We start from the raw sequence: 16,880 nt of genomic DNA, 5'->3' as shown, positions 1-16,880 counted from the left end.
CACCAGACACTCTGTGTATGTGCGGGTGCCTCTGCCTGGGACACTCCCCGGCGTCAGCATGCCTCACTTCCTTCAAGTCCACGTTCACGCTCCTTCCCTGGTGGGAGAGAAGCAGCCTTAACTACGTGTGGTGTCAGGTGGGTACTAGATTTATCAGGGTGATCACTTCGTAAGTTACATAAATGTCTCATCACTATATTGTACAAACGAAATAATACTGTATGTCAACTGTAATTGAAAAATAAAAAATAAAGGTTCCCTGTCGAGAGGCAGAGAGCTCATTCTGCACACGCGGCAGAGAACACGGCGAGCTGTCAGATCGGGGCTTGCTCACATCTGGGTGTCTGTTACTCATTGCTGCTCCTCCTGATTTGCAAGTCTGAAGTCTTCAGTTTCCGAGTCTGTGTCTGGACTCCTTCACCCAGATCGGGATTTCTTTTGCTGCACAGCAACCCAGTCACATTTGGTGATTTAAAGTAGCAATTCACATGTTGAATTCTAGTTCATCCAGTACTCCACAAACATTTACTAAGCTCCTAATGTGCGCCAGGCTCTGTTCTAGGCTTTGGGGACACACCAGTGAGCACAACAGACATATCTCTCTGCCCGGATGTAGTCTAAGGATGGGGGTGGGCAGGCAGACATGATTTATTGCCTGTCTGGTCAGGCCTTCCTATGGGTGAACTCACATTTTAAGTGAACACACTGGAGACATTATAGCAAAGTGTTTAAGAATGCATTTGAATCAACCCAAGATGGTCTTGAAAAGGTAATGGACGTACCCTACAGCACGCCAGCATTTTCCCCTCGCCTCCGGCATGCGCCTTCCTTTCTTTGGAACCTGACAGATCTTGCTCAGACCCTGGCTCCACCACTGACCTTGTGACCGCGAGGCACTCGGAGCCCCCATTTCCTCCTCTGTAAAATGAGGACAACAATAGTTTCCTACCTTATAAGGTTGTTGGGAAGGTTACATGAAGTTCTTTAGGAAATGAAAAATATGAGGCAGTCATCATGAGGCAAGACTCTGAAGCACAAGAGCCTGCAAAAATCACCTCCCCCCCGCCTTCTATCCCAGGAAACTTCATACTTGGTCACCACGGAACAGGCCCGCCCAAGTCAACCACACACTGGGGTTGGTTGGAAGTCTGCCCCCTCCCCGCCCGTTGGTTCACTGGCTGGAGAACACTGAGCATGGGGTTGGAGCCCCTTCTGCTGATGCAGTAACAGTGGGGGGCATGATCATTCCAATGCTGGTCCTTTACCTGTCAGAAGTGGTTTCCTCCAGGGCAGGCTCAGTGTCGTTGCTGGTCGCGAGCACTTTTGCTGTGGTTTTCAGCACACAGCAGCATGAGCGCTTCCCTGTGCATCCATAACCTTCCCTCCCGAGCCAGGAGGCTGCATGCACAATGAGGGGGTGCTGGCCTGGGAGTCAGGGAGTCTGCGTAAAGACTCCGCCGTGTATCTTTGCAACTCTTTGGCCTCCTCTGGGCCTTGGTTTTCTCGGGGGTAAAACTTCAGTAGAGCAGATCAGGGGTCAACAAACATTTTTCTGTAAAGGGTCAGACAATAAATATTTTAGGCTTTGGGGCCACGTCGTTCATGTCGTCTCTGTTACAACTATTCAACTCTGCCGCTGCAGTGCAACAACAGCCACGGACAATACGTAAATGAATGAGCAGGGATGTGTCCCCAAGGACCTTTCTTTGCAAAAATGGCTGCAGGTTGGATTGGGCCAGAGGGTCACAGTTCACAGAGCCCTGGATTAGATGATCTCTTCTCGGTACCTTCCAGTTCTGAATGGCCATATTTAATTATCCAAGATTCACCTCCCATCTGGCATTCTAGAAAGTTTCAAAGGCCAGAAAAGTTCTAGGATAAATTAGAAGTTCAGAAAGTAGTAACGGCAGCTACCATTTTTTTAAGTGATTGCTATGTACCAAGAATTGTGCCAATGGCTTTTATGTGCCTTATCCCATTTTGTTCTCACAGCAACTTGTTGAGGTAGACCATAATTAACCCATCTTTTTAGGTAAAGAAGTGGAGACGTCAGCATCAAAGTGTCCCACTCAACGCCATCAACATGGGAAGTGGCAGGGGTGGGGTTTGAACTTTTCAACTGTTTAACTCTAAAGCCCTTGCTCAAAACTACCAATCCATGGGATCATCACAAAGTTGTTCAGAGACCTGCCCCGTTTGCTACCCCACCCCCTACCCTGGCTGTTCTTCCATGAAGCCTCCAGAAGTTCACGTGAGAAACTCTGTTCTTGCATGCCACATAAATTAAAAGGTTGGCCTAAAAATAACACACGAGTTCACTGCTCGAGATGATGAATTGCTTTTGAATGTATAATAATCGACTCCCCGACCAGCTCAAGACCTCACTGTGGCTGCAATACCTACAGCGGCCTTATTTGGAAGGCGGCCACAGACAAGGGCTCCGTCTGCCCCTGCAGTCTGCACGCTCACCCAGGCCCGCACAGCCCGCTTAAAGCATGCCCCAAGCTCCAGAAGACGGGGAAAAGAGACCCAAGGACCTGCATCTTACTGTGGTTTATGACAGTTAAACTGGCCGTAAACAAAACTCTCAAGAAACAGTGGCCTTGGGGAAAATCAAGGGCAGCCCAGAACGTGCACGGGGTCTGCCGGCTGATGCCGAGCGTTTCACGGGGGCGCCTGCTGTGCTCCGTCAGTGCCCGGGCACTACTGTCTCACTCGCTTCAGCACCAACAGAGTCTCCTCGAGGCACCGGCGATGATTGATGCGGTCTCCTTGGGGCCCTCGGAAGGAGGGAGGTTCGTAATAACAGAGGTGAGGTTTCAGTGCTCGGTGGTGAACTGCTGCATTCTCCAGAGAGCCCCGGTGTCCACAGCAGGCACAGTGAAAACGCTACTGCAACAGTTCAGTAAATATTTAATGCGTCTTTCCTTCGCTTACTGATGCGACTAAGCAGGAGCCTCATTACTAAAACCTACTTTCACCTCCTCTTTTATTTATGAGCTTTATTCCTTTACACTAACACACAGCTTGGTTTAGACAAGGGTACAGAAGAAACGAGTACAGTAGAAACAGGAACAAACAACTCGATTCCACCAGACCTTCAAAGCTGGATACAAGTCACATTCTGCCAAGAGACTCTGCTCCTGTCCCTCAGTGTGACAGACAAGGCGGGGACAGAGCTAGACAAGAAGCCGCCTCAGGAATATGGATCAGCTGTCTTTTCAGTGATGGTCATATTCAGAGGGGGGAACAAAAAGACAGGGCCCCTGAATTCAGTCTCACCTCCTAACCAGCCGGGGTGAGTTATTTATCGTAATAGCACATTATATATTTGACCAGTGATAACCTGTCTCAGTGTTCTCTGTTCTTTCTGCCTACACGGCCCTCGTCATTCTTGGAGTCCAGCTCAGATGTCGCCACTTCCTGGAAACTTTCCCCATCCCTCCTCCCAAGTCAGAATGCATCATTCCTTCTGTTGCAATTCCTTATGCTTTGTTAAAAGTGCTATTACGGCTTTTATCTCACAGGGTGGCTTATGCATTACAGTCATAAGCCACAGTCGTAAGTCAGGAGTGAGCAGAGTTGAAGGTGCAGACACGTCCAGCTGGCTAGGTTCGCCACTTACCAGCTGTGTGGTCTTAGGCAAGTTACTTAACCTCTCCACATGGTATTTACTTATCTTCAAAATGGAGATAATGGTGCCCCAAAGGACAATTGTGAGATTATGTGAGATAAATGATTTGGTACTTAGCAAACACTCAAACACTCTAATAGCTAGATATCCATATCTATATATCACACCTATACACACACACACACATACATAGCCATGCATACAGATATGAGGCTTCAGATTCCTTCTACATACACATGTAGATGTATATAGTATAAGTAGTATATAGAAGGAAACAAACCTCATACCCTGCTTCCCATTAGGATACAAAGTGGTGGACCTGGTTGGCTAAATTCTAAGCCACAGGAGTGAGCAGGGTCACTTTGAAAGGCCTCACAGCGAGGCGCTGTTCTCTAGCTCCCACGTGCTTCCTTTCATGCAGCTTGGTGGGTGTGTGGGCTTATGACAGGCCTGCCAGCTTTCTCTCTGCATGCTCGTCTCGGCTCGTTGGCCATGCACTTGTTTCCTGTTCCATGTGACTGAAGAGAAGGTTAGGAGAATCTCAACATATGCATTAATGTTAAGGGGGAAGAGGGAGGCTCCATTCTGGCTTCAACTGTAGCCATGTGCCCTGGTCCAGCCTTCACAGGGCTTTCCACTGATGAATGAGGGCTGTCATCCTTCCTTATAGGTACTTTGGGAACATCTTTGGAAGGAGCAAGGATACAAGTCACCCATCGCCTCATTCCTAATATTATTCACATCTGCCCTCCCTAGTGCTTAAGGACAGACACAGGGAGAGGGAGAGGAGACTTTGGAGTTGGGCAAACCTGGTCCGAACCCCAGTCTGCTACCACAAGGCCCTGGGGAAGACAGTAACCTCTGCAAGACACCTTCTGCCTTTGTTACATGTGGCAGAGGACTCTAGTCCCTTATCCCAACATCTGTCCAGCCCCAGCAGCAGACTCCCACTGAGGTCAAAGCACACTAACAGCTGGAGTAGACAACTACTCCATTTCTGCATTTCCCAGCCCATATATTCTGCAGATATCTGGGCAGTCATGTGACTGAGCCTAGCCCGGGAGATAGTAGTAGGATTGGGTGGGACTTCAAAAAGTCGCCTAAAAAGAGTAGATGTGTACTTCTTTCCCCTTCTCTTCTTGCTGCATGGAATGCAGATGTGGCTGCAGACAGGGCCATGGAATGGCTGAGGAAGGAAGCCACATGCCATGACTGGCATGGCAGGAGAAAAGAAACCTGGGTCACTACGTTATAGTGAAGCTGCCGGACCAACCCCACACAGCCACCTCTAAACTTCTTACAGGGAGAGGAATAACTGTCTAACTCATTCGTGCCATTGGCGAGTTTTTTTCTGTCCTGTGCAGCCCAGCTTAACGATAAAGAAGGCTCAGCAATAATGTAAATAAAACTCTGGCCTGCAGGCCAAGTCCAGCCAACTGTCCGCTTTTATACAGGCCATGAACTAACAGTGATTTGTAGAGATGAAGATTTGCAATCAATCTGATGATAGGGAACTGTAACTCTAATCCTTACTTCCTAAAAAAGAACCCTACACTTCTTATTAGTAGACCTGTATTACAAAAAAGTTATATTCAATTATTATTATATTTTGATATAATTTTGATTGTCAAAAATTTTTTGCGGCCCAGCCAGCAAGCTCAGCGGTTGAACGTCGACTGACCTATGATGATCCAGGAGATTGTGGTTTGATTCCCAGTCAGGGCACAAGCCAGGGTTGTGGGTTCGAGGCAGCCAATCAATGACTCTGTCTCGTCATTGATGTTTCTATCTCTCTCTCCCTCTCCCTTCCTCTTTCTGAAATCAGTAAAAAAAAGTATTAAAAAAATTTTTTTGTGGGTGAAAATCAGGGTTTTTGTTATATAAGTACCTTAAATAGTGTCCTTGATTTTGCCTCTTGACTCACAAAACCTAAAATGTTTCCTATCTGGCTCTTGACAGAAACCATTTGTTGACCTATGATGCAGAAAGGTCCCAAGTACTACTGGTCACACAGAAAATGAATGAGAGCTATTATTATAATTGAATCTCCAAAAGAGTCCGGCACTGAGGTTACTCAATTATTCTTTTGTTTTTGTGAGAAAAGTGAGGCTTAATTCTTTGTTGACTTGAATAGATAAACAACCTTCCTGAGTGGGCCTCACTCCTCCCAAGCACCTCCCCTTTCTTCCTACTTCTTGGTCACCAGGAATAAAAAACAAACAGAGAACACAACCAAGACATTACAATGCACTGTTTTCCATGCCCTACTCCCACTCCACCTGTCACAGATGTAGTTTTAAGGCCATCAAACAACAACCAAATAGGAAAAAATGGGTAAGACAAAGGCACAAAACGAGCCTAATTTCATTTAGCTCTCTCTGGAATGTTTCAGTAACTCGGCCTAACATCCATCCTATATTTCTCCAGCTAATTCCAGATCTGACGTGTAAATTGCCAATCTGACACAAATTAATGGAACCCTGGGCAAAGCCACATATGTGACTCTACCATTCACCACATGGCAATAATGCTTCATCCTTGACCAAACTCAATTTGGGGGCTTCAACCAGAAGCAGTTCCCCCTTCCCCAAGTAAAGGAAAATTACATGGCTGAGTTAAACTAGCAGCTCTCAGCCTTTTTAGGCAAAGGTGCCATGTTTCTGGTTCGTGCCCACATCATTCTGCCAGTCTGTGCCAGCTACTTCCTCCACCCTCTGCCCCAACCTTTAGGTGGGCACGATCTAATCTGTAAAACTTCGGGTTGTCTAAACACCAGGCTTGGGATTGTGACATGGTGTGGGATTCGGTCAGTGGAGGCCCCAGATGGAGCAGGAGAGGGACACTTTTGGCCCAGCATATGTCTCTTAAGGGAGTCAGGGAAGAAAGGGCTGGCTTGGCATTGGCGGTGGGGGCCCGAGTATATGAATGAGGTGGCACTGAGTAGGATGCAGGAGGTGGAGTTGTGTGTCTGGCTGGATATTGACTCCTTTAATATTACCACATCCAGTTCCAGCCTGCTGCACACAGGCCAAGGAAAAAGCATTCTGGGAGGTGTGGTGGTTCGAAAGATTTCAACATATCAAGGAAACGTGGGCATGGCCGATGGCTTAGGAGGGTGTCAGGTAGGCCAGGGAAGGATGTAAGCTTCTTTGTTAGTCGAGATCCTGGTTATGAGAAGTTCTTCATGTTGCAAAGCATCTGAAGCAGGCGACTGGGGTGGGGGTTGGGGAGAGTTCTTGATTGAAAATATAATGGATTTGTTCTCAGCATTATAGGTTCCCTCCAAAGATATGTATCAAAATGCCCATAACAGCATTCTTTGTAACAGTCTCTAACCAAAACTAGCCAGATGTCCATGAACAATTGAACGGATAAATTGTCATGTATTTAACAATGGGATTACCATACAACAAATTAAATGAATGATCTACAGCTATAAACAACTAAATGATTAAATTTCATGAACAGAATGTTGAGTGAAAGAAGCCAGATACAAAAGAGTACAGACTGTATGAATCCATTTATGTAAAGTATGAGACCAGGCAACATCTATGATACTAGAAGTGAGGGTATAGGTTAGTGTTCAGAGGCTGGAAGAAGAGACCCAGAATGGCTTCTGGGCCCAGGTGACATTTTACTCTTAGTGTGTGTGCTGGCAACAAAGGTCGGGTGTGTTCAGTTTATAAAATTTCACTGAGCTAAAAACCTATGATATGTTTCCTTTTCTGTAAGTACATTATACACCAGTGAAAAGATTTCAAAATGATAATGTGGCCTTTGAGAGATTAGAAACCACAGTTGCTAGTTCTGCAAGGAGCCTAGGCTATTGAGACGGGCAGCCCATATCACTTCATTTGACCATAAGGTTCAGGGAGAAGAAACCTGATACAGTGGTTGGAACAGTAGCAATAAGTAAAAATGAATAATTATAGTAATTAGCTAATATTTACTCAGCATTCACCCATATTAAGCACTTTACAAGTATTATCTCATTTAATCTTTACAATAATCTTATGAAGTATGTGCAATTACATCCCATTTTACTGTCCAGGAAACTGAGGCTCTGATTCCTGATTTAAGCATTCTTACTGCTTCCCCATGTGACCTGGGTGGGAGCAGGGGAGCTCTTAGAAAAGTTGACCCAGGCCTCCTGACTCTTGAATCCATATGCCCCTGTTGGTCCATTAAAAAATGGTCCCACAATAATATGTCCATATCCTCTAAGTCCTGGAACCTGTGAATGTCACCTTATTTAGAAAAGGGGCCCTTGCAGATATAATTAAATTAAAGATATTGAAATGAGAAGATTACCCTGGGTCCTAAGTGTTCTCACAAGACAAAGGCAGAGGGAGAGTTGAGATATGCACAGATATGAGACAAGGAGGCAGATACTGGAGTGACATGACCACAAACCAGGGAACACCAAGGATTGCTGGCAGCCACCAGAAACTGGAAGAGGCAAGGAATGGATTCTCTGCAGGAGCCTCTGAAGGGAACATGGTCCTGCTAGCACCTTGCTTTTCAAACTTCTGGCCTCCAGAAGTGTGAGGGAATAAATTTCTGTTGCTTTAAGCTACCAAATTATGGCAATTTGGTACAACAGCTTCAGGAAACCAATATATTCTCCATTATCTAAACATCATTGGGCAACATCTAAAGAATGTTCTACAAGAGGACAACAGGTGTTCCTGAAAGCATCCGGGGATCAAAAAGTTTGGGGAAATAATGTTAGACAGATTTCTTTACAGTTGGACGTCTCAGGACCTTCTATGTGTTTATCGTGCCTACCTGTCTTTGAGAAGAGAGTATAGTAAGATGGAGTTTCCCAAAGGTTCCTGGAGGACCCCCTGGATGCTGCCAGGAAGAGCTACAGCATGCCATGCTGAAAAACATGACGAGACCCATGAGGGAAGAAAGGCCTAAAAATTTAAGGTTATTACTTTGATTCTTTTCATGGTTATTTTTCTAATGCCCCCAAAGCAGGGCATAGTAGTTATCAGGTCAAGAGTTGGATGGATGATCTCCATGGGCCCTTCAAAATCTAGTGATCTCGAATTCTTTATGTACAAGACCAAAGGCGGTTCTTGCCTCGGGCAGACATTGCTAATCAATCACAGCACTGTCCCCTGAGCTGAAAGGGCCCCTGATCCTTAACCAGAGCTCCAGGCAAATAAAACCTCTGCACTGTTCCTGTCCTACTAACGATGAACAGTCCAAATGAATAAACCATGGCGTGGGCCTTTTCAAAAATGCCTGTATTATTCTCTTCCTGCCCAAGGAGGTACAGCCTCAGCCCCACCAATACCTGTTGATTTCTTTCCCCATTTCTAGAACATACAATCCTTTGCTCTGGTTTTTAAATGAGTAGCCCAGCAATGATGTTGGCGAAGCCTCTGGGAGCAGGAAGAGGGAGTTCAGGGCACTATCTACCCAGTCCAGCCTTTTATCCTGGGCAGGATTCTCTTCAGCAGATGAAAATATTTGCATGTTTAATGCCCTCTAAGTTCCAAAGCTATTCGTGGGAGTTGTAATTGATCTCAAAAATTTTTGCATCTCAAGACCATTCCGGAGCAGCAGCTGCCTCTGATCAGACTTCCTCGGTAGGAGAGTACAGAAGCTCTGAGTCTTCAAAGAAAACCATCAGCTGGGGTGCAATTTTTCAAAGGTGATGAAACACTAATGCCTCCTTCCTACTGCAATAACACCTTCCTCCAAAGGGTTTACAGACCTCCACAGGGGCAGCTACCACTGACCTCATTTTACAATTAAAAAAACCAACCAGACTCAGAAATGTTAAGTACATGGGCTCAGTGGGGTTGAGAAGCACATGCGTCCTTCTATCCTTCAGGAAGGAAATGGGAGATGGGAAAAGGCCGAGAGTGAGTAATAAAAATGATTTAAAAAAATCTTCATTAACTTACAATTTTCTTGCAGTTTATGTCAGACACTGAGCAGGGCAACAGTCATTCCACTGAGTAAGCCCCTACTAGGTGGCAGGTACTGTGCCCTGAAGATGAGAGCTGACCGACAGTCCCCCTTAAGGCAGAAAGTTACCACACTGGAAACAAATATTTTGGATCCTGAGAACTGCTTTGGGAAAAAATTAATAAGGTAACGTGGCAAAGAAAAACATGGTGTGTGTAGGAGAGAGGGGGGCGTTGAAGCAAAGGCAGGTAGGAAGTCCTTTGGGCAGAATGGCCTTTAAGCTAAGAATTCAATGATGAGAAGCTGCCAGCCAGGCCAAGTTCAAGGTGAAGAGCATTCCAAGCAGAAAGAACAGCAAGTAGGAAGGCCCAAAGGCAGGGGGGACCTTGGGGTATTGAAGGGCCCATGCAGATGGAGCACAGGGACTAGTGTTTGGGGGAGGGAGAAGTCCCTGCAGAGGTAGGAAGGTGGGGATCGTGTTTTCCAAATATACACGGAACCATTCTTTGCTTTCTTGTTTGGAAGAGCAATTTACCAAGCAGGTGTCCCCTAGAACCCCATGTGGAAACCGCTGCTGGAAGGCAACGTGATTGCGTCCTCAAAATGTGTTTGAACAAAGTCCAGAGTGCCTCCACAGACATATGTCACTTGTACCCAAGGAGGAAGGTTGACATGAACATTCCATTGTACAGTAACGGAGGCAAAGCTCAGGAGAGTAAGTGGTTTGTTCTGTATCAATCCTGTAACGGTTAAGCCACGTGCCCAGGGTAAGAGAAAGCAGGTCAGGCTGAGAAGGAATCAAGCAAGAGGCCTAAACGAGACTCCTCGTCATCTTTGCCATCTTCTCACAGTATCATCTCTGCTTTTGCTGTCTGTAGGGATCGGCCAGAGTGGGAGCAGCTTACGCTGGGGCCAGAGGAAGAGGAGGGGACTGCAGGTGGCCTCAGCCATGGGCATCGGGAAAAGGCTTCAACCTCTGGAGTGTGGGCTGTGGGAAGGGTCTTGTGGGAGAATTCAGTGGGAAGGGTATGGCTAGGAAGAAAGGAGGCGGCCCTGGGAACTGTGGAAGGACCCATTGAAGGAGACAGAGCTGCTTTAAGGATCCCAAAAGCTGTGGGGATTAAAAGGGCCTCACAAAGAAATCAACCTGATTATGAAGTGTCTCAGTTCAGCAACTAGAGAACTCAAGGCAGATGAGCTGGACACTCCCCATTAACACTAGTGCCAACACCTCCGTGCAGTCTCCCTAGATTCTGCCGCAGGACTGCAGACAAGGGCCTCAGGTGCCGCTGCCTACTGACTGCCAACATCGTGGAGAGGGCCCTTCAGCAGAGGGACTTGGCTGAGGGGTCACTAGGTTCAAATTGTAGAGAAGACACCCCCTACCCCGCAACTACCCAGAGCATAAGCTCGAGCACATGGATTTTGGAGTTTGATGGTCACAGGTTCAGGTCCCCAGTGTGGCCACTTAGTAGCTGTGTGACTCAGGGAAGTTACTGAACCTCTCTGAGCCTACCCTTCCTCATCTGTGAAACAGGGATATAACGGCACCTCTCCATAGGGTTATCATGAGGATTTTAAAAGATAAGGAACAGAAAGCAAAGTGTGTCCCAAGACAGAGTCCAAGGTCCCACCTGGGCTGTATCTTCAAATGCAGAGTCCATGTCTTACCACAGAGCTACTGAAACAGACGCTGAAGGATATTCTTACATGCAGGAAAATCTCAGAAAGATTCACAAGACATTTGGTCTGTGCTTGGCAAAGACTCAGTAAGTGAACCGCTATCATTCTGTTCTTATTACTATTATCATTTATAATATGCAAATATGAGACCTCTTCTCCAGGCTGGACAGCCTACCACTCAAAATCAGAATTGATCTGAAATCCAACTCAACAGATAGTCACTCATCCTCAGAGCCTGAGCAGAGTGCCAATCACTGGAAACATTAAAATAAAATCAGTAAGTAAGTACAGCAGCCCACGTGGATGCAAAGGAATCTTTTGCAAATGTTCCCAGGAAATGAAGTAGTCATACTCTTTCTTTTCAAAGATGCGATAAGCAATACCGTGTACACACTCCCTGTGGACTGGCACCTTGCCTGGGAAGGTGCATGGTGAAGGGGGAGACCTTCATGATGGGAACAATGGTTTCTATGCACAGGCCGGCTGCTAAATGTCAACTGTGGAGCAATTCTCAGAGGCGTCTGGGCTAAATCTGCAGGGAAACTGTCCATGAATTTTCCCAGGCATTAAGCGCTGCAGTACCTGTGTCTGTCTGTTCCCTCCGCCACCCCTACGTCTGCCATTCTCCTGGAAGACGTCTAGATACAATCTCTGCAAAAAAACGAGTCCTCCTCTGCTTGTCACACAGAGCATCAGGTTATGAAAGAAGAGGGCCACCAAAACTCTGCGCCGTAATCCAATGCTAAGTATCCTGAAAGAGAAGCCCTTGCCATTTTGTGTTTGAGAAAATAAAAAATAGCAAAGAAACTTTTCTGGAACATTACATTTAAACTCTCACTACGATTTCCATAAAGTTTCATTGTATTCAACGAGGATTACCGTTCTGTGTTCTGGCAGCTAAACAAATTATTCCCTCCGCTTCCTCTCACTGACATCCAAACATCACGCTGAGTTTCCCTTACCCAGAGCTCTCCTATTTGATTAGACAGGTAGGAAGTGCTTGACGTGACCGGGTACCTTTCAGGAGAGATTAAGAAAAACAGCTTGGGGAGCACAGCATCTCTAAGATTTGGTTTTCCAAATTATTAAGCACTGCAGATCTCTGTAAGCACAGCCCCAGCAAGCAGTGGGCTGTGTCCCTTGGTTGCCCTCAGAGTCTTTTCATTGCACATTCTCCAAGTTGCTCATGCAAGTCAGGGTAAACCCAACTCAGAACCACTTCACCTTCTCTGCAATTGACTCTACAAAGACCATAGATGTCATCACCAAATTGGGGAGCACTAGTTCAAACCTTTGCATCCCTCATGCCTCAAGACATCTGTGTCCCTGAGGATAATTATCCAGCTTAAAGGAAATCTTGGGAAAAGTGGCCAAGAGCTTTTCCTGCCGAGGCCAGTGGGAGGGGGCTGGTGGGGAAGCAGGCTCGATAAAACTGTCTCCAAAATGAGTTCCATCTTAAAAAGCTCATGGAGGGAATGAGAGAGTTATTTTAGTTTCTTAAAGGGAAGCCCAAAAATAAAAAATAAAAGGCTTGTTGATAGAGAACCTGGGAAGGCTGAGCGAGGCTGAAGACATCAGTGCAGAAAGATCGCCTAGTAACAGAGCTTTCTTGTGTTACACCCAGAGCTGTGTACCATCTGAGGCTGATTCAGGAAAATACTCAAATCTCCTGGTAATTTCCTGCAGACAGGACGTTTAATCATCTCCAAGCTTCTACCGCAAGAGAAAAAAAAAAACAACCTAAACCAAATGATTCACACTGTTAAAATGAATCTGCCTGCAGAACAAGAACCGTTTTCTGCTCTTGAAAAGCAGCCACGATTTGTTATTCTAACAAAGTGTTCTTTTCCTCCAAACAGAAATAAAAGTCGCTCAAGGAGTGCTTGTACTGATTTCTGTTCTGCATTTCTTGAAACTTCCACCCAGTCAACAGTTTCTCCTGGCAGGTTCTCAGAAATCCAGGGAGAGCTGGGCAGTCAGTGACTAAGAACACGGGATCATTTTTATAAGCTCCCCTCCACTTTTTCGGCCCCATGGGAAGATGTTTTATTGTAGAACGAGCAGAATTAGCTGTACATATAAATTCTTCACTGCTAGGCTCACTTGACACCTTTATCGGAATTGCTCAACAGCTGGGAAGATTTGGCAATTGATGATTTGAGAAGGAGAGGCCCAAATCCTCCCCAAGTGGTATTTGTCTCTCTGTACATACAAGGCCATGTTCATCTCTCTAATTACTCAACTAGCTGCACAGATAAAAACATCTGTTTGCAGAAAGCAGGGAACCCAAAGTATACAAATGATTCACACCATCTAAACAAGTGTAAATAAAGGCCAGCCCAGCAAAAGGAGGGCCCCTAAAAGCCAAAATAATTTAATACGGGTGGAAATGGAGTTTAGCAATCCGTGCATCCGACTTTGCAACCAATTTTGAAAGGTATTTCTTCCAGCTGCCTCATTTTATAAAAACAAAACCAAACCTCTGACCCTCTGCATTGGGCTCTCAACTTCTAGCTTAGGTACACACACAGGAACAGACTGGGGTGGGGGGAGGAGGTGGAAACTGCATCTTCTAATAAACCTCCTGCCAACCCTACGGATATAGCTGCCCTGACACCCCGGACTTGTACGATCCCAGTCTCACCAAATCCTGACCTGGGAGAGCATGGTTCCAGTTAACCACACCCCAGCAGCGTTCGCCTGCTATAGACTCCCTCCACAGAGCTAGGAAGGCCAGGAGAGGAGGGGGTCTCTCCCCCACCGCCACCCCCAGCTCAGAGAATAAACGAACAAATTCAGCATTTCTTAATTATACAAATCCACCAAGAAAAAAGGAATACACCTGGAAAGTTACAGGAAGATAAGCAATAAGGCGTGTGGGGAGAAGTAAACAATTTTTTAAAGTAGACCTTTCTGAAGACATTAAAAATATTTTTGAGAGTGTAAGAAATAAATAAGTAGGTCATTAGCAACACATAACTTAAAATATTTGAGGGAAATGAAGCGCAAGTGTACAAAGACTTTTTAAAAAGCAAGTTCTGGGAAGTTTCAATGTTTCTTCTGAAGTTGTCTTAATACAATCACAACACTATCCCCTCCTGATTATAGCATTATTGCTATTATTGGTTAATTAAGTGGCTTCGCAAAAGCTGGCAGACACTCAGACCAAGACGATCTCTAGGTCTGGGCCCCCTCCCCAGGGCTCGGGACCTCCTCAGTGTCTGTGAGGCCAGGAGCATCTCTCCCAGAGGTCAGTTTCCCCGCTCAAGGCCCCCTCTGCCCTTTGGGAGGGTGACCAAAACCAGGAGCAAACGCGCCCCAGCGCCCCCTCCCTGCGCCCGGCCCTGGGGCCACTCACCCAGCTCAGCCTTGCATTGCGCGCTGCTGCGGGTCCTCCACCGCCAGGGAGCTGGGGGGCCAGGGGTGCGGCTGAGGCTAAGAAGCCCAGCGGGGTGTGGGCCGACAACTGCCGGAAGCCAGAGGGGGCCCTGCTGGGGCTCTGAGCAACGGGGGTGACATTCCCGGGCGGCGGCAGCGGCTCGGTGCACAGCTCCGGATCCAGAGAAACCTCTTAGGTCCTGGGGAGAGAAGCTCCAAGCTCTCTCGGCTGCCTCCGGCTGCTTAAAGGGACAAGGGACGCCTCCCCACCTACCGCTCTGCTTATTGGTGAAAATTCTGAGCCACAGGCCAATCCTAGACCTGTTCCCAAACTGAGATTTCAATCAAGGAAGCGACTGCTTTAAAGTTAGAAAGGGCTGGTGTGGGGGTGGGGTGGGTACCCGGCCACCTTTCAGAAGCAGGAGGACACGGGCTCTCTGGCCTTTGCACACGGAGATGCCGAAGGCTGGCAGATCACACTGTGCAGAGCACATGAGGAAGACAGGGACATGCTGGACCCTTGGGCTCCATCCCTCCCTCCACCTCCCACGACTCACTCGTCCTTCAAGGCTCATCCAATTCTTCACACATGCTGGAGACCCTCTATTCCTGGGAAGAGCCCTCAAGCTGTGTGCTTCTAAACCTCCCTGTTGTGCCCCCTTCCAGATACTCAGCACACTTTCACTTATTTGCACTAACTGTCTTTCCCTCTACACTGTAAATTCCACCAGAGCAGGGATGTTTTCATCCATCATCACGCTGTGTCGCTCCCTGCCTGGAATGTCGGGAGCTCCCAGTAAATATCTGTTGATTGACTGATTGAATGAATGAATGAAGAGCGAAGTAATGAAGTATATCCTATGTCGGCTGTGACAATGCCAATACAAATTAAGAGGCAGCATTCAAGAGGCGCGGTGTTTACTTCAGACAAGACTGTGCTCAAATATGGCCTCCATAACTCATGCCTCAGTTTCCTTGTCTGAAGAGCATGACCGTGAAATCTTCCATCTCACAGGGTTGTTGTGCAGATTGCATTAGCTCCTCTCTGGACTAGAGGAGGTGCTTAGCCAATAGCTGTTGTTATTAGTGAAATCAAACTATATTTGCTGCAGGTTGGGACTGGTCTGACTGCTAGTTTGGCTTCTTGGTAAGCACACAGTCATTCATGAAATAGATATGAATTGAGTGCCCACTCAGTGCCAGGACCACGCAAGGTGCTGAAGTCACCAGGGAAAGACAGTGTCCTTGACCACAAGGAACTCATGGGGGGCAGGGTGTCAGGATATGTTTTAGTCAGGATTTTCCAGAGAAACAGAACTAATAGAATATATATATATATGTGTATATATATATATATATATATATATATATTTTTTCTTTCTTTCTTTTTTTTTCTAGGCATTGACTCACATGGTTATGGGGTTATGGAGGCCAAGAAGTTCCATGGTATGTAGTCTGTAAACTGGAGAACCAAGAAAGCTGGTACTATAACTCAGTCCTAGTGCAAAGGCCTGAGAATCAGGGGCCAATGGTGTAAAGCCCAGGCTCAGTCCAACAGCCTGAGAACCAGGAATGCCAATGCCCAGGGCGGGAGAATATGGATGTCTCAGTGCATGCAGAGAGAGCACATTGACCCTTCCTCTGACTTTTTGCTCAACTTAGGCCCTCTAAGGATTGGATAATGCCCATCCACATTGGTGAGAGTGGTCTTCTTTAGAAAATCTACTGATTCAAATGCTAATCTCTTTCTGAGACAGTCTCACAGACATACCTCAAAATAATGTTTACCAGCTCTCTAGGCATCCCTTAGACTAGTCAAGTTGACACATAAAATTAACCATCTCAGGGTTGGGGAGAAGATAAAGAATAGGCAAAGGGAATGATGCTAAATGAAAGTCAAGCAAAGGCATATTTACAGGAATGTTTGTGGTAGGATAGTTTATAATATTAAAATAATGGAAAAACAATGATCCAATAAAAATAGGGGAAATGGTTAAATAAATTATGGTACACCCATGTCATGGAATACTATAAAGTCATGAGAAAAGAAAGAGGTAGAGCTAAGTGCACTAATAAACTCCAAAATACATTGCTAAGTGCAGTGAAGAAGGTAAAATGTATCCCTGGTTACATAAATAAATCTACATGCATTGTGTACACATACGTAGGCTACATATGCATAAAATGCTTCTAGAAATATGCCCAAGAAAATGTAAAGGTTATTATATCTGGCAAAGTGGTCTGAGAACTAGGCAGGTCT

At 46.2% G+C, this 16,880-nt stretch overlaps 1 protein-coding gene across 6 annotated transcripts in view; it reads right to left on the bottom strand.

Annotated features, from left to right (window-relative positions):
• The window catches only part of PRICKLE2 (prickle planar cell polarity protein 2), a 301,504-nt gene that overhangs the window by 133,331 nt on the left and 151,293 nt on the right, over window positions 1-16,880 (bottom strand). The window contains exon 1 of one of the 6 annotated variants that reach the window (XM_081160279.1): window positions 14,601-14,826. The exons of the other annotated variants lie outside the window; for them this stretch is intronic. The gene's annotated coding sequence lies outside the window, so the exon portion shown is untranslated. Of the gene's footprint in view, window positions 1-14,600; window positions 14,827-16,880 lie in introns of those variants that run through there. 6 annotated transcript variants of the gene reach the window in all.

Source organism: Miniopterus schreibersii, assembly GCF_964146895.1.
Source record: "Miniopterus schreibersii genome assembly, chromosome: 15".
NCBI classification, from domain to species: Eukaryota; Metazoa; Chordata; class Mammalia; order Chiroptera; family Miniopteridae; genus Miniopterus; species Miniopterus schreibersii.
This window is presented reverse-complemented; position numbering and strand designations above follow the sequence as displayed.